Genomic DNA, 23,820 nt, shown 5'->3' on the forward strand with positions numbered 1-23,820 from the left:
TTATTAACTTACACATGACAACCTGTATAACAATATAACTATATAACAAATAACAACTATATAACAAAAATAACAACCTACACTATATTATCCCATCGCCCACCACACCCTCTGGACATGGGTCAAAGTCCATAGATCACAGTTTATCCACATATTGTCCATAACTGACCCATGCCAGATCACCACCACCCCCCAAAACCCCCCACCCAACCTAAAATACACCCCTACCCACCTAATAAACAGAACAATATATACAAAACAATATACACATACTCTACCACAAAACAATATTAACAATACAATACACCAAAAAAACAACAAACCACAAGGCCCAAGTTTGGTTGCCTGCAAGCCCTTTACAATCTATCCATAGAAAACAAAACAAAAGGCTAAGGTGACATACATAGCCCCTTACCAGGAAGAAGGATGGCAATCCTGATGAAAATAAATTTAAATTCCTCTCCCTATCAACCTCTAACCCTATGGCTATTCCTTCATGAAACTAATCCTATACTCACCCTAACATATATACACTACCCCTAGCCAAAATTAAGGTACTTCACCTTAAGGGCCTAGTACCTAGGGCACATCAAAAGAAAAACCTCTCGACAGGAGAGAAGCCCTACTGGTGCCAAGACTGCCATACTCCAAAGACCTGATCTTCCCGAGGTCACCGGTGATATTCCTACAGACCTCCACCTCGGAGAGGACTTTCTATTGGTTCGACACTAAACACTGTGCATTCCATGTGTAGTACCTAACCACTAAACTAACTAAGAATAAAGTGCCCCGGTCTCGGCTACCCAAGTTCCTAAATGCCCCATAAGCCCACTCCGGGTAGGTAAGGCCGGCAAGTTGACTCCAGCCGATGGAAGCACCCACCCGATTGTAGACCCCTATATTAAAGAGACAATGAAGCAGGAAGTGGTCCCGATCTGGGCAGTCCCTGAGCGCCAGAGGCTTCTGAAAGTGGGTCAGCAGAACCCATATGTCAAGGAACTGCCTTGACTGGGTCCTGATCTCCCACACTCCCAGACCCCACCGACGTATCTCCTTCAGAGTCGGGGTAGTGTAAGCCGGAAGATATCCATGGGGCGTACAGAGGTCCTTCACTCGCCCTCCTCTCTCCCATTCCTGGTAGAAAGGCCGAAACCATTCCCTGCAGGAGATTACCCACGGAGGAGCCCTCTCTTTCCAGAGGTTTGCAATGTTAGCTTTCAAGAAGGTGTTCGTAAAGAACACCACCGGGTTTACCATAGATAAACCCCCTAGTCTCCTCGTGCGGTACGTAACCTCTCTCTTGACTAGGTTCTTCCTGTTTCCCCATAACAGTTGGAAAAACAGGCTGTAGATCCTAGTGTAGTAAGCCTCTGTCAAGATACATACACTGCCCAGATAGATAAACAAGGGGAGCAGGTACGATTTGATCAGGTGTACCCTTTCCTGAGGGTCAAATACCAACCCTTCCACTGATCCACCTTCTCAGTGGCATCCTGGAGCTTACCATTCCAGTTTTTGGTGGGATAATCATCCTGGCCAAATGTGATGCCTAAGACTTTTGCTGATTCTTGGGGCCCTGGAAGGGTGTCCAGGAGATCAAATGTGGGATCCCCCCCTCCCAGCCAGAGACTCTCACACTTATCCCGGTTGATCTTAGACCCGGATGCCTCCGAGTAGCGGTCCACCTCCGACATCACCACATCGACCTCCTCTTTCGAGGAGACGAAAATAGTGACATCGTCAGCGTACGCCACTACTCTCTGGGTAACAGCCGGCTCCGCCAGACTCATCCCGACTCCCGCCAATGGTCCACGACTCACACTCCTATGGAAGGGATCGATCACAAACACATATAAGAGCGGGCTCAAAGGACAACCCTGACGGACTCCGGACCCCACCTCAAAAGAGCGTCCAGACCACCCGTTCACCAGCGAAAAACTCTCTGCCCCTGCATACAAGATCTTAAGCTAATTAACAAAAATACTCGGTAAGCCATATCTCAGGAGGACGGACCAGAGGTACTCGTGGTTCACCCGATCAAATGCTTTGGCCTGATCCAGGGACAGCAAGTACCCCTTCCAGAAACCCGCACTACTCCGCTCCACTGCCTCCCTGACACTAAGGACAGCACTTAAGGTGCTTCGGCCTGGAACAGAGCAGTGCCGAGCCCCCGAAAGGAGCCGGGGTGCAAACTTCACCAGCCGATTAAACAGTATCTTGGCCAGAAGCTTCCTGTCCGTATTGAGAAGAGCTATGGGCCTCCAATTCTCAATACGGCTAGGATCTTCCCCCTTTGACAGCAGAATCAGGGCTGACCTCCTGATTTACTTCGGTAGAGTGCCCGAGGAGAGACACTCATTGAATACTTCAGTCAAGAGGGGAGCTAAAGATTCCTTAAAGGTCCTGTACCACTCGGATGTTAAGCCATCCAGACCTGGTGACTTCTTGGGGGCAAGCCCCTCGATCGCCAGTCTCACTTCCTCTTCCCTTATTTCTTCTGCCAAAACGCCAAGAGAGGGGTCTACCCCTGGCTCAGGAATGGTTTCAGCCAGGAAAACCGACATCTTGTCTCGATCTAGATCCTTCCTCCCCAAGAGGTGCGAGTAGAAGCATCTGACGACCTCTAAGATCCCTGATCTGGACCGATTCAGAGATCCTGTACTATCAATCAGTCCTGAAATGATTTTACTACTCAGTGACATTTTACAGTTTCTGTAAAGGTCGGGCGAGCGGTACTTCCTGAAATCCCTCTCAAAAACCAAAGATGTGTGCCTATCGTACTGATACCTCATCAGCAAGGATTTCACTTTGGAGATATCCTCTCGGCTACCTCCAGTCGAAACGAGAAGCTCGAGTTTCCTCCTCAGACCCTGATACAAGCGATACCTGTTCAGGGACCTGAGACTCGAGAGCTGGCGGTAGAACCCCGCAGCCCGTTTCTTGAATATCTCCCACCACTCTGACTTACTACTACATAGGCCCAGTAAAGGTACCTGCCTCTGAAGAAAATCCTGAAAGGACTGCCTTACCCCCGCTTCCTCCAGGAGGGACAAATTCAGCTTCCAAAAACCTTTTCCCATCTGGGGGGTTTCTGAAACATTCAGGGAAAACAAAATCATACAGTGATCGGAGAACTCCACCTCAACCACGGACACTGCGGAAGAGACGGCTTCCTCCTTTAAATAAAACCTATCTATCCTAGACCTGCGACTACCTTGATAGGTGAAACCCGCGTGGCCGAGGGGCTCCGGATGTGGGCATCCTCTAGGCGAACTTCTCTAGCTATGCTCATCAGCGCCACACTATCTCAAGTCAGCGGACTATTGGAGCCTCTCCTATCTTGGGACCTTGTGACATTATCGAAGTCCCCTCCAAAGATCACTTGCCGACTTGTAAAAAGAAAGGGCTTAATCCTCATAAAGAGATCTTTACGGCCCCGCTTAGTTTGCAGGGCGTAGATGTTAATGAGCCGGAGCTCTTGTCCGAAAGCCTTGTGTAGAGATGAATATATCTGTGTGAACAATAGGGATGATAGTAGAGATGCGCATGCGTGGTATAAGGGAACTCCGCTGTGTGGTAGAGTGATGTGAGCAGAATATGGGGATGTAAGTAGTGGTGCGCATGCGTGGGAATGTGATGTGATGGCTATGCTGTGTGACTGATGAGTTGTGTTGGGTGTGAGTGAATGGAGACGCGCAGGCGCAGTGATCGCATATGAGAGATCTTTAGCTGTTGGTATGGAGTATACTCTGCGCATGCGCGAGTGACGCGTGTGTGGGACGCAGCTGTAAGAGAGTGACGGAGCGGATGTAGATCAGGGAGCGGATGTAACCTTCTCTGTACCCGGAAGTACAAGCGGGTCAATGACCGGAGACGGGATACAATGGGCAAACAGGTAACTCCTTCACCATAATTAGGGTAATTATGTTTGGTATATATAGCAGAATCTAAATCAAGGAGGCACAACACCCCTGAGGAAGTTGCCGACGGGCAACGGAACGCATGGGGTCTTTAGGGGGGCACCTGCCATATTACTCCTCCATCTATTGTCCTCTACTACCAGTCCCCTGTGCTATATACTGAGGATATTCAGGTTGTATACATAATATTAGTGTTGTGGGGATAGGACTGTATTGATTTAACATTCTTGTTGTATGATAGGTTGATAACCTGAGTATTTGTGGAGGCAGGTGCCCTGGGTGGGGTTTCTCCCCTGCTTTACGGTAGGGGGTTCCCCCCCCCCCCCCCCCTTGTTTGTGCAGTGGCCAATTGGGCCTTTTTTAATTGGTTTTAACTGTATTGTCTGCTTTTTGTACTATTTATATGTAATAAAGATATACTTTTTGGATTACAGTTACTTTGGGTGTGCATTATATTGCGTATCTCCCTTTCTTTTTGTGTAGTTATTGTTATTTGGTACGCTTAATAGCACCCCTCTGTGTATGATGCTGAGCCCGCCTGCTTTCTATATACATAGTGTTTGTGGCTTCAGGGGGCCCCGTCTTGGGGGGCAAGTAACCCTGGTTTCTAGGAGTGGAGCTCGCAACTGATGTTTTGTGAAAATTACTGAATATTTATTTTTTGGTTTGATTTTCATGTAAAAAACTGCATGTATTGGTTCTGTTGACTCTTTCCATAAGAGGGAAATTGTACATAATGGAGTCCAGAGAGGCTGGATGGAGTAGCCAGAGGGGGAGTGTTTTTAGTCCGGATCTGATCCCTGGCTCTAATAAGGACTTTGACCAATTAAGTCGGGATATTATTAATACTCAGAAACAGATCACTAGAATATGGTGGAACATATCCAGCCTGGAAGAATATGTCAAACTCTCACTCTTCCCTAGGGGATTAAGAGTGCAAATATTTCCCTCCTGAGAAGTAACATCAGAATTTAAGCAAACTTGGGAAACGGGGCTGGCTCTGTGTTCCAAAATTCTAGTGAATATGCTATTAGAACATGACAAAGAGGTATTGAAGGAACAAAAGGAGAAATTAAAGAACCTAGAAGTACAATTGTCATTGTTTGACAGGGAGACATTGGTAGCTCCTTTTCAGGAGAAGCTTAAGAACATTCTGGACAAATTTGAAAAAGATGTGATGGAGGGCAAGAAGTGGAAGTTTAACCGAGATAGAGGAGACTATGAACGGCAAAATGTATATAAGTGGAATCTCAGTGGAAACAGAAGGCCTAGATATAGGGGTAGAAAGTATACAGAAGAAAAGGAAGGAGAGGGAGCTACTGGCAGTAGTGATTTTTTGTCCACGGAAGGGAACGACACGGATGGAGGAGGACCAGACGGGGGAAACGGAAAAACAAAAAGAGGGGGCCCGAAAGCAGGGGGCCCGCCCCCACCCTCCGCAAGAGGAAATACAAATAATACAGCATACAGGGTCCTTACCGGGACTAGAATCCGGTCCTGGGGGGACCAGAGCACTAGAGGATTCGGGAAAAGAGCTACAAATTATCAATCTCTCTGGACATGTGTTGACTGAAGCAGAGATATCGGTATTAAAACGCGGATTATCATTTTCTCCTATGTATAGGATCAATCATTTTGAATTAATAAAAGACCTGTACCTCTTTTGCAGGAAGCTGACCTTGAAAATGATCCACTCTCAGCCCCTATTGCTTAATGATCTAGAAACGGGTGACCAGGATGTCCTACGTAACCTGATGGAACTACTCAATGAAAATGATAGCGAGGTAAGGAACCAGGAAAATCGATGTCCCTGCTATATACCCTCAAAAACTGCACCACCGCTATCTTTATTTCCCGCAATACAGGTGTTTTTTAACACTGTGAAGGAACATATTCAGAAACTGCCTAAAAATTCTTTTTTAGGGCAGAATTTATCGCGAGAAGAGCGATTGGCACTCAACAATTTACAGAGAAATGATGAGTTCATTATTAAAGAGGCGGACAAAGGGGGCAACGTTGTCCTTTGGCCCATAGAAGGATACATGAGGGAAGCGGAACGACAGTTAAACAACAGACGATATTATCAGAGGTTACCTATGGATCCGACTGAGGTCTTTAAGCGGAAATTATGGCACCTACTTGACGCAGCGAGGGATGCAGGAGTGATATCCAAGAGAGAGCACGATTTTATGCAGGTGAGAGACCCCTGTGTTGCCACCTTTTATATGCTCCCCAAAGTGCATAAAAAACTTGTGGACCCACCTGGACGCCCAATAATATCGGGCATAGGTAGCCTTTGTGAAAAGGCTTGTGAATTTGTTGATTATTATCTACAACCACTAGTGAAGAACTTACCTTCATATATCCGGGATTCGAGTCATTTGATAGAGGCAATTCAAGGTATTCCTATACCGGACGAATCCTTTCTTGTCACCTGTGATGTAGAGTCGCTCTACTCTAATATCTCTCATGACCATGGTATTGGGGCGGTCTCTTATTTCCTGGAAAAAAGGGGAGATGGAGAGAGGGATTTAGATTAATTTATTTTACAGCTTCTAGATTTTGTTCTTCGCCATAATTATTTTGTGTTTGATAGTCGTTTTTATTTGCAGGTGTCTGGTACCGCGATGGGTGCTCATTGTGCCCCCTCTTTCGCCAACCTATTTTTGGGTTGGTGGGAGGGGGTGCACGTGTACTCATCGCGGTACTTTGGTCAAGTCACACATTGGTTTAGATTTATTGATGACATTTTGTTTATTTGGCAGGGCCCGAGGGAGGAGTGTCTTGAGTTTATCTCCTCCCTCAATCAGAATGAGTTGAACATTTTTTTGACTTTCTCCATCTCCCCCAATACAGCTGAATTCCTGGATCTTCAGATCGCAAGAAGAGATGACCGTCTGACTACAAAATTGTACAGGAAGAAGACGGCAACCAATAGCCTCTTACATTACACATCCTTTCATCCAGAACATACCCGGCGAGGGATTCCCGTTGGGCAGTTTTTGAGGGTCAAACGCAACTGTACAGAAAATTCGGACTTCAGGACGGAAGCTCTAAACCTTACCTCTAGGTTCCGTGATCGAGGGTACCCGAAGAAAGTAATCTCTAAGGCATACCAGAGGGCGAATGGGTCAGATCGCCAAACATTACTTCAGACTAAACAGAGGAAAAGGAAAGATGATTCCTTAAGATTTGTAACAACTTATAACAATCAATGGTCAGGCCTGAGGAAGGTCTTGCAGCAGAGCTGGAGCATCCTACAGTCGGATAATAGGATTCGTGGAATCATTCCAAGTTCCCCCCTGTTGGTGGCCAAAAGGGCACCCAACCTAAAGGACATACTCTCGAGCAGCCACTTTCAAAAACCAACCAGAAATCTGGGAAGAGGAGTGAAACTGAAAGGTTCATACCCATGTGGTAATTGTAATGTGTGCCAGTACATAACGATTTGTGAATCAAACAGATGGACGGGAATACCCCTTGAAAGCATACATTAACTGCAAGACGACTCAGGTAATTTATGCGCTGATCTGCACGTGTGGGAAAATATACGTTGGCCAGACTGGCCAGCAGCTGCGGAAGAGGGTGCAGAAGCACCTCTCGACCGTAGCTCTGGCCAGAAGGGACGCAGCGTTATATAAACCACTTACGTCTGTTGCAGGCCATTTTTTGAAATATCATGCCGGAAAGCTGAATGGCCTACGAGTGGTGGGACTCGAGAGAATAACCATCAACATTAGGGGGGGCTCGGCCACAAGAAAATTATTACAAGCCGAGTCAAATTGGATCTATGATCTGAAGACAGAGGTACCTCGGGGGTTAAATGAAGAGCTTCTCTATACAGGTTTTTTGGGGTGAGTATGTAAATGATGAATTTTCTCTCCTTGCCTCGTCCTTTTCTTTTCTTCTCTCATTCCTTCATTGATCCCCTTTTTTTTTTTTTTTTTTTCTTTTTTTTTTTGTATTGTCATGTAGCATTTGAACACTGTGGGTCCCCTGGTTAATGTTATCGGTTGCGGTGATGGTTATGTTTATGCACATCTATGGATATAGTGTAAATCTGGGAGATGGTGGTATCATTATTTGTTTAACTGAAGGTATTGCACTTGTACACCAAAACACTTTATAGGTTGTTCACATATTATAGTTCATTTAGAGGGGTGTGGGTGTGTGACTGGGGGCAGCTAGTCTGCCTCTCGGGCATACATGCGCACCCGTCTACACATCTCATATCTACATACACTTGTGGGTACATTTTATTATTGGCTTATGATCATTATGGGGGACACATAACGCTATGTGTATGCGTATGCATATGTGTATAGACACATGCATGTATGTGTATACATACATATACTTACTGGACACCACAAAAGCACACATTTATTTGGCTTCACAAACCACTGTAATTCACACACATTTGGGTTCACACATTAGTTTTGCACCAGAATGTTGGAGTGGGGTGGATACAGACCTCTCCTATATGTACACGAGAGTGGTTAGGAACACTCACCTGAGGGATAGGGACCCATGGCGAACATGGAGTCAATTAGAAGGATGGATATTGTCACGGAATGATTGTTTAAGTAGGTTAAACATGTTTTTTCACACTATATTTAGGTCCGATGGATGTCCAGAGGATAGTAATATACTCTATGAGTAAAAGGAATGGATGTGAGGGATAAGAGGAATCTGTCTGAAATATGAGTTGCTGCAGCTCTGATGTGAAATATTGAGGCCTGGAGGCCCAGTGGAGTTTGGGACATACATCATCTCTGTTTTTCTGCCCAAAAGAGCCAAGTTGGGATCGAGCAAATTTCTTCTCTCTTCATCTCCTCTCATGGAGAACCAAATATTGATAAATATGGAGAATTATCTAGGAACTATTGATCGGATTTGGACTTTGTGTGTTCCTCTCGGTGCGTCTCCAATGGGAGAATTTGATATATATATCCTTCAAAAATGGGGGATTTTTGATCTGCATATTCCTTAAAATGATTTCTCTGGACTATATGCCCCTCCAAATAGGGGCTTGGGGAAATTTTACCATAAATATGGGAAGATGTTTACGAACCAGTGTGATGTAGGCATTAGACTGTTAATGCAGTAACATGATGTTCAAAAGAAGATGATGGCTAAATGGAGATATTAATGTTAAAACAAAATGAACTCAATAAACTATAACAAGTATAGATTTGGTTGAAGGAGTTGCCTGGAGTCCAATAGTTAGGGGTACAGGGTGACTATGTACAAATAATTCCTTGGTGTGCGCATGGGAGGTGAAGGATGTGGAGAGTGGTATTAAGTATGGTGAAGATATGAGAAAATGGGGTAACATTGAACATGTGAATATAGATCATCTGAGAGGGGTGATCTAAAATTATATAGGCTTAGGTTGAAAGGAATGGGTCACTATACCTTGGGTTTAAATGTATGTATTTACTTATGTATATATATAATTGTTTATAGCACATTTTTCCTTATAGCACATTTAATATGGATAACTTTGGGGATTTATGGAGTATAATGGGATGTTCTAATATGGGCTACTTTAATAAACTCGAACAGGGTAGGCCTACCTCAAATTATTCTGTCAATGGAAGATGAAATATGTGGAGAGTGGTATGAAGTAACAATATGGAACATTTGGTGATGTATAAATAGGTGATATAGTTTGTAAATTTTGGGACGAATGATATAATAGATGCAATATGGTATAAGGGGGATATAAAGGGTATAAGTGAGTTCAATATATGTATAAATCTCTATGATAAGATGCATATAAGATTCTTGATAGAGGGAAACAGGTCTATGACCCAAAGGGGTACTATGTGTTAAGCAGGTTAATAAGTGTAACATGGCCTAAGGGGGATATATAAGGTATATGTGAGCCCAATATATGTATAAGTCTTTATGATGTGATGTATATAAGATTTTTGAGAAAGGGGAACAGGTCCAAGACCCAAAGGGGCAATATGTGTTCAGCTATAGTCCCATCTGGTGTGTGTAATGATTTGGCGAGTACACTCTTCATAATAGGTTATGCTTTAAACATGTCCAGCTATAGTCCCATCTGGTGTGTGTAATGATTTGGCGAGTACACTCTTCATAATAGGTTATGCTTTAAACATTGTTTTGAGGTGTATGGGTTATATGATATTGATGTACTAAGGAATATTATGATGACAGCGCACTAAAGGGTTAAACAAGGTATTAGAGCATTAAGATGACTGTTATGATCTGATACCCATCTGTATTATATATAGGATGATATGGATGGGATTGGATGTAGGGTTCCCTGAGTATGTCATTACATGTAATTCTCTGTATGGAGCAAAAGTATTATTTGCACTTTGTATAAGCATATTAGTATATACTCACTAAGCTGTAATCTCTAGAGAAGATGCTATATACAGAGATTAATATGTGTGAACTATGGGGATAAAAACTATGTCTTGTTATACGGAGCCAAAACAGAGTTTTAGTTATGCTAGATCGATATCCCCATATGGTTATAAAACAGCAATAAGATGTGATTTCTAGAAAGAAAGCCTTGTGTAGAGATGAATATATCTGTGTGAACAATAGGGATGATAGTAGAGATGCGCATGCGTGGTATAAGGGAACTCCGCTGTGTGGTAGAGTGATGTGAGCAGAATATGGGGATGTAAGTAGTGGTGCGCATGCGTGGGAATGTGATGTGATGGCTATGCTGTGTGACTGATGAGTTGTGTTGGGTGTGAGTGAATGGAGACGCGCAGGCGCAGTGATCACATATGAGAGATCTTTAGCTGTTGGTATGGAGTATACTCTGCGCATGCGCGAGTGACGCGTGTGTGGGACGCAGCTGTAAGAGAGTGACGGAGCGGATGTAGATCAGGGAGCGGATGTAACCTTCTCTGTACCCGGAAGTACAAGCGGGTCAATGACCGGAGACGGGATACAATGGGCAAACAGGTAACTCCTTCACCATAATTAGGGTAATTATGTTTGGTATATATAGCAGAATCTAAATCAAGGAGGCACAACACCCCTGAGGAAGTTGCCGACGGGCAACGGAACGCGTGGGGTCTTTAAGGGGGCACCTGCCATATTACTCCTCCATCTATTGTCCTCTACTACCAGTCCCCTGTGCTATATACTGAGGATATTCAGGTTGTATACATAATATTGGTGTTGTGGGGATAGGACTGTATTGATTTAACATTCTTGTCGTATGATAGGTTGATAACCTGAGTATTTGTGGAGGCAGGTGCCCTGGGTGGGGTTTCTCCCCTGCTTTACGGTAGGGGGTTCCCCCCCCTTGTTTGTGCAGTGGCCAATTGGGCCTTTTTTAATTGGCTTTAACTGTATTGTCTGCTTTTTGTACTATTTATATGTAATAAAGATATACTTTTTGGATTACAGTTACTTTGGGTGTGCATTATATTGCGTATCTCCCTTTCTTTTTGTGTAGTTATTGTTATTTGGTACGCTTAATAGCACCCCTCTGTGTATGATGCTGAGCCCGCCTGCTTTCTATATACATGGAGCTCTTGTCCCTTCATGAAGACATCTAAGATCAGGCACCTCCCCAATTCTAATTCAATAACCCGTCGGCATTCAACAGGAGCGGTAAAAAGGACCGCCACCCCACTATATGGCTCTGCCGCAAGAGACCAGTGGGAGGGACCATGCCTCCACTCTCTTCTGGCTTTTACCAGAGAGGCTAGATCTGACAACCTGGTCTCTTGTAAAAAGAAAATGTTGGCTTCAACGCGGCCGAGAAAATCAAAGGCTGCGAATCTAGCCTTATCCGACTTTATGCTGGCACAATTAATAGATGCCAGCGTCAATGGGGTGAGTGCCATACAGGGTGATTAAATTAGACGGCCACACCCTTTACTTTTGTTTTCCCTTCTTTTTTGCCCCCTCATCCCCCGAAGAAGATGAGAGGGCAGGACCACTCTTGGATCTTTTTTTTGATTCAGATAGATCCATATTATCCCCGTCTCTGTCCGGCCCCGGTCTAGCCCTGCCCTCTGAGGAAGGTGCCTCAACAGGACAGGGCCCAGTTCCTCCCAGAGGCTCTTTCTCCATAGGCACCTCGCCCTCACCCTCCCCAGCCAAGGAGGGGGAGGAGATGGTATCGAGGACGAGGTACCGGTTTGACAGGTCAATCAGAGGGGGGGCAGTCAGGCTTTCGTTTTGAACCTGGCCCGTAGTACAAGGAACAGAGGGCTCTGACCTCTTCTTTCTCCCTTTCCTTTTGCCCTTGTCTTTCTTTTTAGGCCTCTCCCCACTCTCCTCATCCACTCTTTCATAGTGGGAGGAATCGGAAGGGTCGGCCATATTGCCTTCCTCTCTGTGAAGCCTCCTGATCTCCCCATCCAGCACATCCTCCTCCAGGGCTTCAGCGGTTACAGGGCCAGCTTCAGGAGCAGGGGCCGGAGCTACCCCCATCACCTGGGCACTCTCCAGCTCCCTACTTCTTCTACGATTTTCCTCCCGCCTTAGTTTGGCGGGACCCTTTTTCCTCCTCACGAGCTCTGTTGCACCCCCATCCCTGTCCATACCCTCCCCGGCCGAGGCAACTTCACAGCTCTCCTCAGCCGGAGCGGCCGCTGCACGGGTGAAGGCGCTAGGACAACGGCTAAAAGGGTGCCCGAGGACACCACACAGGTGGCACCGGATCTGCCTACAGGATACGGCCAGATGTCCCACCCCACCACACAAAGCGCAGACCTGTACAGTACCTGTACAGTACAGCTAACGTGGGTGGGGCTGCCACACCTGTGACAGACCTTAGGCTGCCCCTGGTAGAAGACCTGGATCCTATCACGTCCAAGGAAGGCGGCTGACGGAATGTGGGCAACCGTACTCCCTGAATGCTTGAGTTTGACGGAAAACATCCAGGCCCCGGACCAGATCCCATGCTCATCCAAGTTTTTCTTGGGCATGTCCGTCACATCCCCATACCGTCCGAGCCAGGTCATGATGTCATAACAAGAAAGTGACTAGTTACGGGTCAAAACGGTCACCTTCTTGACAGCATTCTGATGGGAAATTGCCTTTACGGCGAAATCCCGCCAGCCGGGCTAATTTTTTGCCACTTCGTAATTCGACCAGAAGAGTTCGAGACCCTCTGGCCGAACGAAACTGACATCAAACTCAGACGAACCATAGGGGTGAATCAGGACAAAGATGTCACTCGCCCTGAATTCCATCTGAAGGAGGAGCTCAACCACTTTAGCGCGAGGTGGGCATGCATCCTCGCCCCTCCAAATCAGACGGACCACATTCCTACGGTTATTGTCCTGTCCGGTTGTCGGGAGGGACCAGACCACCTCCCCATTCCGCTCTCGGAAAGCCCCCAAACCGTGCCTCTCTATCCAGAAAGACAGGTCGACCTCACCCCTTCCCTCTACCTGGATCGACCTGTCACCCCTGTGTAGAGCCTCCAGGAGGCACTGTTGCAAATGGCTCCCAGGGCCGGACGGAGACAGGGACCCCCCTGAACCCCCGGCAGCGACATTAGCATAGCTCCTAGGAGCAGTCACTGCCGGGGGGGCAGCCGGACCAGAGCCAGAACCACTTACAACACCATTCACACCACTACTCTCAACCTCTTTATTTCCAGCCATACTACTACCACTCCCATCAACATTCACTCCACTGACACTCCCACATACACTCCTCTCACCCACAACACTACTACACCCATCAATATCACATCCTACATTCTTGTCCTGACTAACCAATTCTGGGGTGGCTGGGACTTGTAGTATGGCTGGCTTTAGTAAAGTCCTTTGTGCTGGCTTAGCCGCTGCTGGGGTTGACGCCGATGGCTTCTCCTTCATGGCTGATATCACATCCTGATTCTGGGGCTGCCCCACCGGGCGCACCCCAGCTCCTCCCACAGCGCCAGCACCTGCTTCACCAGACTTCACAGGCTCTGTGGATAATCCCGGGGCCCGGACACTCCCCCCCCCCTCACAGGGGAGTGCCCCGCAGTGCCGGTAATGCCCACAGTACTCGGGGAACTGCCCCCCGAGCACACAGGGGCATAACTCGCACTGCCCACCATGAGCCCATCCTGCCCCTCCCTACCGGCAGGATTGGTGGGCTTCACATTTATTGCGTCTGCAGCTTTTACTGACGCCATGTTGTATCCCCCATGCTGGCTCCGTTCCACCACAGAAACGGGGTCTGGCAGTTTAGAGGACCCAGCAGCCTAAACCAGCTTTGCAGCTGGCCCAGACTGCTGGAAAGGACGTAACACATAATGCACAGTTTCCTCGGTCTTCTGTTTTTTTTGCTTTTTTCTTTACTAATATGTCATCACACTGGTCATCACTAAATGTAAAATTTTGGAGGTGGGATGGGGACTCCTGCATCACTATAGCCCTCAGCAATCCCCCAGCCTCACTCTCCACATCATCATCCTCCCTATCGCTTAGCGATAGTGCCACCTGAGCCGGCTCTATGTAGCTGTCCTGAGTCTTAGTGGTCTGGGTGTCACAGGGAGTAGGGTCAGGCAATACATCATCCTCCACAACCTGTACACTTTCCTCCAACTTCGCCTCCTCCTCCTCCTTTACACCAACACCACCATCCTCTCTTTCTTCCCCGCCACTACTCTCCCCATCATCCACCTCCACCTTACCTGGGGATTTCATGGCGGCAAATCGATCCTGGTTCTCCATCTTCTCCCTGAAGAGACCGCTCCCCTCCAGGATCTCTGTTCTCCTCTCCTCCAGCTTTGCAATGTCTTTCTTCAGGGCTGCAATCCACTTTTTCAGTTCCAGTTTATTCCTTTTGGACCCAGAGCATGCCAGATTCTGGGCTCCACGCAGGTCCTCTCTCATCAACCTAAGCTCCTTACCGCAGCGGTCGTATTCCGCAAACCGTGCGGTCATGCGGGAGCAGTAGGTCTCACTGGACTCTTTGGGCCCCCTCTCAGCCCACAAATCAATACTTTTCCTCCTCGCCTTCCTTCCACTGGATCTCTGGCTGGCACCCATTGCCGGAGGAGCCGAGCCTGCATTGCTGCAGACTCTGCCAGATCTTCTTCCTCCGGCCGTAAAAATGGCTGTCGCTGTTTTCTCTCCACCCCCCGCCAGCCTGGAAAAATGGGGAGTGGAGACCAGGGGCTCCATGCAGGGAAGCTCTCCCAAGGAGCCTGCCACACCCCTGGGAAAGGTTGGTGAATCACCTGCTCTGCCTCTGGAACTCTGGAGGAACACAAAAAGGGACATACCCAAAGCTGCTTCACACACAACTGCTCCTGGCTACTGTGTTCCACAGGAAGCGCTCTCTGCTGACACCTCTGTCTGTGTCAGGAATTGTCCAGAGCAGGAGCAAATCCCCATAGCAAACCTCTCCTGCTCTGGACAGTTCCTGACATGGACAGAGGTGTCAGCAGAGAGCACTTTGGTCAGACAGAAAATAACTGGTCAACTTCATCTGAAGTCCCGGAAGGATTAAGATTTTTCAATAGAAGTAATTTACAAATCTGTATAACTTTCTAGCACCAGTTGATTTGAAAAAAAAAAAAAAAATGTTTTCCATCTGAGTAGCTCTTTAGTATGTCTTTCTGATGTGTTATCCTTTGAGTAACATCGTCAGTCCATAAGGCTGTTTTTTGTCTAATATCGGCAAAAATAAATACTCATAATAAATATAATCATGGTGTTATCTTTTGAGTAACATCCTTAATCCTGGTTTTTATCATGTTTCATATTGGCTGAAATAAATACTCATAATAAATATAATCATGGTTTGTTCATTTATTTTATTATTCATATTTTGTGGATACAATATCATATTATTTACAAATGAATCATGTTTTACATCATGTTCTATATCTTGGTTGGAAATCACTATTTATCATGATTTATTGTGGCCTTTTGTTATAATTATGCACTTCATAATTAAGCACTATTATCTGTATGATATAATAATTTTATAATATTTACACAAAATAATCAACAATCAAATATCTGTATCAACAACACAATTGAGTTGTATATTATGCACTTTATATTTAAACATTTTATTATCTATATGCTATAATACTTACACATAATAATAAAAAAAATATCTGAATCAATAACACAATTGAGTTGAGACTAGAAAACTTTCTGTAATCTAAGACAGAGGACATGCGCAGAATCACCAGAGTGAGAGGATCTCCGGAGCCTTAGACAGATGTCTTAGAATCTTCAGAGCATATGTGTAATGTCCGTTTTTCTTTGTTTTAGTATTTTCTTCTTTGGGGCCTGTTCAGACATGCTGTTTATGTTTGAACAGTTTCTATGTTAACTTCTCTCCGGTAATGTGAGCGTTAATGCTCCCAGCCCTTCAGTACTGGGAGGGTATATAAGACCTCTTCAGGTGCTCCTCTGGGCTGGTTATTTCACCTGTTACTCTGACCATGTTTCTTTATTCATGTTTGTCTGAGCATATTTCCTGAGTTTGGCCATTGTTATTTGTCCTGTTTAGGTTATTGATGTCTGGATTTTAGCCTGCTTTGTTTAGTACCTTGTCGGGTTTTAGTATTCTTGCATTGCATATATTTAGTGTTCCTTGTTTAGACCCGTGTTTAGATTGTATTCTATGTTGCCTGAGTTTTGTGAATCTTAGTTCGTGTTCACATTATACCTTTTGTATCAGTCCTGTTTGACCTTGTTGAATCCTGGATCTTCTGGCATAGAATCCTGTTCAGAGCTTTGTGCTAATCCGTCTATCTAGGAGTTTTGCTTGCTTGGGGAAATCACTCCAATATCTGTCTTAGACAGATTGATACATTAGATTTGTCTCTGCAGGGAATGGTGATCAGATGTCTTTGGTTCCTCTTTATTCAAGCACCTTCCCTTCCTATTGCCAACCCTCTACACAAACCTCCTATCCTCATGCCTCTATTATAACATCACCCATGCTCCTTCTGATCTGCCAAGTATTTTGCCTGTTGCTGCCCTTGATTCCCTCAAAACTATAATTGGCAATAGTGCCCTATATACCAATAGTTTTTCCTTAATGCCCTTCTCACAGCAACATCTTCACAAAGGTGGATATTATCATTGTAAGGAGGGCAATAAAGGAGTACTATTGAACTCCTTTATTACTAATAGTGTCCACCTTTGTGTCTGCACACAATAATAGTAATAGTGTCCCTTAGTGTCCAGTGTCTTAGTGTCTAGTTACTGGCCCCCAGTGTTAGGAGCCCAGTATGGGCAGGTGTGTTTCTGGGTGATTTCACACTGCGTTAAACAGTTACACACTGTTTAAAGGGGTACTCCAGTGGAAAACTTTTTTTTTTTTTTTCAATCAATTGGTGCCAGAAAGTTAAACAGATTTGTAAATTACTTCTATTAAAAAATCTTAATCCTTCCAATACTTATTAGTGGCTGTATGCTACAGAGGAAATTCTTTGCTTTTTGGATTTTTCTGTCATGACCATAGAGCTCTCTGCTGACACTCTTTTTTATTATAAAGGTACAAAACTTTTACAAAAACACAAAACAAGCTTAACCAGCTATAACATAAATAAGAAATATATAGCCAAAAACAAAGAGACCCACAATACTAATATTATTTCAAAAAGTATAACAATCTTTATTAGACAATAAAAAGCAATTTTAAAAATAAGTAAAAGGCAGAGGATGACCTCACGCAGGAGACAACAGGTGCCAGTGGACCTGGTATGGGTAATGTAGGTATTCAGTCAAGAGCATACATAATATAAGGCTGGCGTAGCTGCATACTTATGATATCGTAACAATAGATATAATATCTAACATACATTGATGTAACATAGGGAGCAGCAATGCAATATAACAAACATAAATAGGAAATACCTAAAAAAAGACTACCTGTCATATACCCAAAGGCCAGGAGCACCAAGCAACAACACCCCAACGCACGTTTCGCGTATGGGCTTCGTCAGGGGGCGTGTGTCACACGCCCCCTGACGAAGCCCATACGCGAAACGTGCGTTGGGGTGTTGGTGCTTGGTGCTCCTGGCCTTTGGGTATATGACAGGTAGTCTTTTTTAGGTATTTCCTATTTATGTTTGTTATATTGCATTGCTGCTCCCTATGTTACATCAATGTATGTTAGATATTATATCTATTGTTACGATATCATAAGTATGCAGCTACGCCAGCCTTATATTATGTATGCTCTTGACTGAATACCTACATTACCCATACCAGGTCCACTGGCACCTGTTGTCTCCTGCGTAAGGTCATCCTCTGCCTTTTACTTATTTTTAAAATTGCTTTTTATTGTCTAATAAAGATTGTTATACTTTTTGAAATAATATTAGTATTGTGGGTCTCTTTGTTTTTGGCTATATATTGGTACCCCCGGGACCTACATACGGCACGTATTGTTTTGCCGTTTTTGTTGTTTGGCTAAAATAAATAAGAAATACAAAACACAAAAACAAAACCCTGCCTAACCGGCCAGCCCAGCTTTGCAAAAACCTAAAATATGCCAACCCACCTAACCAAACCAAACAACACACTCACACGCATACCAAAATGAACATTAAAATAGCACAACTTGGCTTATCAAAATATGAAAATAAAATGTAGCACTACCTGGCTACAACTCAAAAACATCCATACTCGGCAAACACAACGAGAAAACAAGACAGAAAATATAACAAGCACACCACTATAAAAAAAAAAATATATATATATAAAAAAAAAAAATAGCACAACTTGGCTTAGCAAAATATAAACATAAACATAACATTTAGCACTGCCTGCCTAAAAACAAAACAAAAAATAAATAAAAATAAATAAATAAATAAATTAGAAAAACTAGACCAAATAAACTGAAATAAACCAAATAAACCACGTAACAACATAACTGGTCCGACTGCCATAACTGCTGTAATGCCATAATATAAAAAATAAAAAACAATATACATACAAAATCACATGAACATAATATAGTATTTAACTAAAAATAAATATATACACTACAGAGAACATACAAAAACAATAGAAAACCCTACCAAAATCCCTACACTAGAACTGTACCCTCTCCCACACCACCCCTCCTGCACATGGGTCAGAGTCCATACTGTTCATACACAAAGTCCTGTCCCTAACTGGCCCATGTCAGGTTCCCAAAAGAAAAGCAAAACACCACCACCCAAAAATACACCCTCCCCACCTAGCACTCCTCCCAACCAACTTACACACAAACTTATACATACTAACATATACACACTGAACCAAAACCACCTTAGGCCCAAGTCGGTCGCCTGTAAGCCCTTCTTACCATATCAACTTTAAACAAAACAAAAAGCTAGCGTGCACATGCATTAGCCCACCACCAGGAAGAAGGATGGTAGACTTGATACATCATTTTTAAATAATTTTAAACTCTTTCCCTAACTCCCCCCTACAATTTTCCCTAATTCTATTCCTCCATAAAAACTGACCCTGCTCTCACCCTATCACTATCCCTATAACACTGCCCCTAACCAAAATAAAAGTACTCTACCTAAAAGGTCTAGTACCTAGGGCACACCAAAAGAAAAACCTCTCCACAGGAGAGAAGCCCAACTGGTACCAAGACTGCCATACTCCAAAGACCTGATCTTCCCGAGGTCACCGGTGATATTCCTACAGACCTCCACCTCGGAGAGGATTTTCTGTTGGGTCGATACTAAACACCGTGCATTCCACGTGTAGTACCTAACCCCTAAGCTAACTAAGAATAAAGTGCCCCGGTCTCGGCCACCCAGGTTCCTAAATGCCCCATAAGCCCACTCCGGGTAGGTAAGGCCAGCAAGTTGACTCCAGCCGATGGAAGCGCCCACCCGGTTGTAAACCCCTATATTAAAGGGACAATGAAGCAGAAAGTGGTCCATGCTTTCCAGCGTGTCCCCACACTCTTCTCGGGGACATCCCCAATCATCAGAGTTCCTACACTTCAAAGTGTCCCTTACACATAGCTTCCCCTGAAAGCAGCACCAGGCCAAGTCCCAAAACTTCTGGGGGATCCTTTTCATGTTTAAAAGATAAAACCCCACCCTCAGATCCCGACCTGGGCAGTCCCTGAGCGCCAGAGCCTTCTGGAAGTGGGTCAACAGAACCCGTTTGTCAAGGAACTGCCTTGACTGGGTCCTGATCGCCCACACTCCCAGACCCCACCAACGTATCGCCTTAGAGTCGGGGTAGCGTAAGCCGGAAGATATCCATGGGGCGTACGGAGGTCCTTCACTCGCCCTCCTCTCTCCCATTACTGGAAGAAAGGCCGAAACCATTCCCTGTAGGAGATTACCCACGGAGGAGCCCTCTCTTTCCAGAGGTTTGTGATGTTAGCTTTCAAGAAGGTGTTCGTAAAGAACACCACAGGGTTTACCATAGATAAACCCCCTAGTCTCCTCGTGCGGTACGTAACCTCTCTCTTGACTAGGTTCATCCTGTTCCCCCATAACAGTTGAAAAAACAGGCTGTAGATCCTAGTGTAGTAGGCCTCTGGCAAGATACATACACTGCCCAGATAGATAAACAAGGGGAGCAGGTACAATTTGATCAGGTGTACCCTTTCCCTGAGGGTCATAGACCAACCCTTCCACTGGTCCACCTTCTGGGCGGCATCCTGGAGCTTACCATCCGAGTTTTTGGTGGGATAATCATCCTGGCCGAATGTGATGCCTAAGACTTTTGCTGATTCTTGGGGTCCTGGAAGGGTGTCTGGGAGATCAAACGTGGGATCCTTCCCTCCCAGCCAGAGACTCTCACACTTATCCCGGTTGATCTTAGACCCGGATGCCTCCGAGTAGCGGTCCACCTCCGACATCACCACATCGACCTCCTCTCTCTCTCGAGACGAAAATAGTGACATCGTCAGCGTATGCCATCACTCTGGGTGACATCCAGCTCCTCCAGACTCATCCCGACTCCCGCCAATGGTCCACGACTCACCCTCCTATGGAAGGGATCGATCGCGAACACATATTAGAGCGGGCTCAAAGGACAACCCTGACGGACTCCGGACCCCACCTCAAAAGAGCGGCCAGACCACCTGTTCACCAGTGGGAAACTCTCTGTCCCTGCATACAAGATCTTAAGCCAATTAACAAAAGTACTCGGTAAGCCATAGCTCAGAAGGACGGACCAGAGGTACTCGTGGTTCACCCGATCAAATGCTTTGGCCTGATCCAAGGACAGCAAGTACCCCTTCCAGAGACCTGCACTACTCCGCTCCACTGCCTCCCTGACACTAAGGACAGCACTTAAGTTGCTTCGGCCTGGAACAGTGCAGTGCTGGGCCTCCGAAAGGAGCCGGGGTGCAAACTTCATCAGCCGATTAAACAGTATTTTAGCCAGAAGCTTCCTGTCTATATTGAGAAGAGCTATGGGCCTCCAATTCTCAATACGGCTGGGATCTTTACCCTTTGAGAGAAGAATCAGGGCGGACCTCCTCATTGACTTCGGCAGAGTGCCCGAGGAGAGACACTCATTGAATACCTCAGTCAAGAGGGGAGATAAAGACTCCTTAAAGGTCCTGTACCACTCGGACGTTAAGCCATCCGGACCTGGCGACTTCTTAGGGGCAAGCCCCTCGATCGCCAGTCTCACTTCCTCTTCCCTGATTTCTTCTGCCAAAACATCAAGAGAGGGGTCTGCCCCTGGCTCAGGAATGGTTTCAGCCAGGAAAGCCGACATTCCGTTTCGATCCAGGTCCTTCCTCCCCAAGAGGTGTAAGTAGAAGGATCTGACGACCTCCAAGATCCCTGATCTGGACCGATTCAGAGATCCTGTACTATCAATCAGTCCTGAAATGATTTTACTACTCACTGACACTTTACCGTTTCTGTAAGGGTTGGGCGAGCGGTACTTCCTGAAATCCCTCTCAAAAACCAAAGATGCGTGCCTATCGTACTGACACCTCATCAGCAAGGATTTCACTCTGGAGATATCCTCACGGCTACCTCCAGTCGAGACAATGAGCTCGAGTTTCCTCCTCAGACCCTGATACAAGCGATACTTGTTCAGGGACCTGAGGCTCGAGAGCTGGCGGAAGAACCCCGCAACCCGCTTCTTGAATATCTCCTACCACTCTGACTTACTACTACATAGGTCCAGTAAAGGTACCTGACTCTGAAGAAAATCCTCAAAGGACTGTCTTATCTCCGCTTCCTCCAGGAGGGACGAATTCAGCTTCCAATAACCTTTTCCCATCCGGGGGTCTCTGAAACATTCAGGGAAAACAAAATCATACAGTGATCGGAGAACTCCACCTCAACCACGGACACTGCGGAAGAGACGGCTTCCTTCTTTAAATAAAACCTATCTATCCTAGACCTGTGACTACCTTGATGATAGGTGAAACCCGCGTGGCTTGAGGGGCTCCGGATGTGGGCGTCCTCTAGGTGAGCTTCTCTAGCTATGCTAATCAGTGCCACACTATCGCAAGTCAGCGGACCATTGGAGCCTCTCCTATCTTGGGACCTCGTGACATTATTGAAGTCCCCTCCAAAGATCACTTGCCGACTTGTAAAAAGAAAGGGCTTAATCCTCATAAAGAGATCTTTACGGCCCCGCTTAGTTTGCGGGGCGTAGATGCTAATGAGTCGGAGCTCCTGTCCCTTCATGAGGACATCTAAAATCAGGCACCTCCCCATTTCTAATTCAATAACCCGTCGGCATTCAACAGGAGCGATAAAAAGGACCGCCACCCCCACTATATGGCTCAGCCGCAAGAGACCAGTGGAAGGGACCGCGCCTCCACTCTCTTCTGGCTTTTACCAGAGAGGCTAGATCTGACAACCTGGTCTCTTGTAAAAAGAAAATGTCGGCTTCAACACGGCCGAGAAAATCAAAGGCTGCAAATCTAGCCATATCAGACTGTATGCTGGCACAATTAATAGATCCCAGCGTCAATGGGGTGAGTGCCGCCATACAGGGTGATTAAATTAGACGGCCACACCTTTTACTTTTTCTTTCCTTTCTTTTTGGTCCCCTCATCCCCTGAAGAAGATGAGGGGGCAGGACCACTTTTTGATCTTTTTTTGGACTCTGATAGATCCATATTGTCCCTGTCTCCTTCCGGCCCCAGTCTAGCCCTGCCCTCCGAGGAAGGTGCCTCAACAGGACAGGGCCCATGTTCCCCCAGAGGCTCTTTCTCCCTAGGCACCTCACCCTCACCTTCCCCCTCCAAGAAGGGGGAGGAGATGGTATCGAGGACAAGGTACCGGTTTCACAGGTCAATCAGAGGGGGGGCAGCCAGGCTTCCGCTTTGGACCTGGCCGTAGTACCAGGAGCTTCAGAGGGCTCTGACCTCTTCTTTCTCCCTTTCCTTTTGCCCTTAACTTTTTTTTGGGCCTCACCCCACTCTCCTCATCCACACTTTCATAGTGGGAGGAATCGGAAGGGTCGGCCATATTGCCATCCTCTCTGTGAAGTCTCCTGATCTCCTCATCCAGCACATTCTCCTCCAGGGCTTCAGCAGTTACAGGGCTAGCTTCAGGACCAGGGACTGAAGCTACCCCCGCCACTTGGGCACTCTCCAGCTCCCTACTCCTCCTCCGATTTTCCTCCCGCCTTAGTTTGGCGGGGCCCTTTTTCCTCCTCACTAGCCCTGTTGCGCCACCATCCCTGCCCGTACCCTCCCCAGCCGAGGCAACTTCACAGCTCTCCTCAGCTGGAGCGGCCGCTGCACGGGCGAAGGCGCTAGGACAACGGCTAAAAGGGTGTCCAAGGACACCACACAGGTGGCACCGGATCTGCTGACAGGATGCAGCCAGATGACCCACCCCACCACACAAAGCGCAGACCTGCACATTACAGGCTGCGCTAAAGTGGGTGGGGCTGCCACACCTGTGACAGACCTTAGGTTGCCCCTGATAGAAGACCTGGATCCTATCACGTCCAAGGAAGGCGGCTGACGG

Source organism: Hyla sarda, chromosome 3 (assembly GCF_029499605.1).
Source record: "Hyla sarda isolate aHylSar1 chromosome 3, aHylSar1.hap1, whole genome shotgun sequence".
NCBI classification, from domain to species: domain Eukaryota; kingdom Metazoa; phylum Chordata; class Amphibia; order Anura; family Hylidae; genus Hyla; species Hyla sarda.